The sequence below is a fragment of the Xenopus laevis genome, chromosome 5L (assembly GCF_017654675.1).
Source record: "Xenopus laevis strain J_2021 chromosome 5L, Xenopus_laevis_v10.1, whole genome shotgun sequence".
Taxonomy (NCBI): domain Eukaryota; kingdom Metazoa; phylum Chordata; class Amphibia; order Anura; family Pipidae; genus Xenopus; species Xenopus laevis.
Genome location: NC_054379.1, coordinates 154,957,225 through 154,958,183, shown reverse-complemented (window position 1 = coordinate 154,958,183; position 959 = coordinate 154,957,225). Strand labels below are relative to the sequence as shown.

The following is a 959-nucleotide window of genomic DNA, read 5'->3' as shown; positions in this document are numbered from 1 at the left end:
ACCTAGGGCCCAACGATTGGATAATAAATGTGCAGTTGGATCAGAGGACCCTCACATCAATGAACAGATGGGGTCCGTGATCCAACGGGATTTTTAGTCCTGTCTAGGGTTGTCATCTGGCCGGTAAAACGATGCTTGATGCCAATTTTATTAATAGGAAAAAACGGCAAGAATATAGGAAGGCCTTTTTCGGAAAAGGTGGCAACCCTAGTCCTCTGTCCGATCGACATCTGGTTGGCAAAATATCAATCGAGGAAGCAGTCGGAGGGCCCCACGTGGGCCAAATCAATAAGCTGCCGACTCGGTCTGTCGGCAGCTTTTATCAGGCCGTGTTATGTTACTGTGTGGTAAATATTTTATGAATGACAACAGACAGGTTAGTTGCTGCTATTACATTATCAATAAAAACCAATGCTACTGTGTTATATACACACAACATGGCCCTGACAGCCTGAACTAGTTGAGAAATTAGAAAGTTTTCAGGCTGTGCAATTAATGACATCTGCACAGGCTTCATAATCCACATTGAGTGAAATAACTCAACAGCAGTAGTCGTGGCCGAGTGGTTAAGGCGATGGACTAGAAATCCATTGGGGTCTCCCCGCGCAGGTTCGAATCCTGCCGACTACGTTTTTTTTTCTTTTGACTCTTATTAAACCTGTTTTTACAAACGGCGGCTTATTATAATAAAGACTCCAATAGTAATAGAAACACCACGAATGTTATTGCTCAAAGGATTTATTTGCATTAACTCTTTCTTCTCTCCGACGGGAAGCGCTGCTCATTGTGCTCAGTCCCGTGACTCCCTCTTCCTACACTCTAGGCCCCGCCCAGCTCACCCAGCAACCATGGCCGCGGTGGTTACATCCAGGTCAGTGTTTCGTTCCTTAGAGGAACAGACGGCGCTAAGAAAGGCGGGAGTGCGAACTGAAACGCTTATAGTTTCTTCACAGAACGGA

At 45.6% G+C, this 959-nt stretch overlaps 1 non-coding gene across 1 annotated transcript; it reads left to right on the top strand.

The window, feature by feature from the left end:
• Positions 1-548: 548 nt before the first annotated feature.
• Positions 549-630, top strand: trnas-aga. Its single transcript has one exon. It is a non-coding gene; the product is annotated as a tRNA-Ser (tRNA).
• The last annotated feature ends 329 nt before the right edge of the window (positions 631-959 follow it).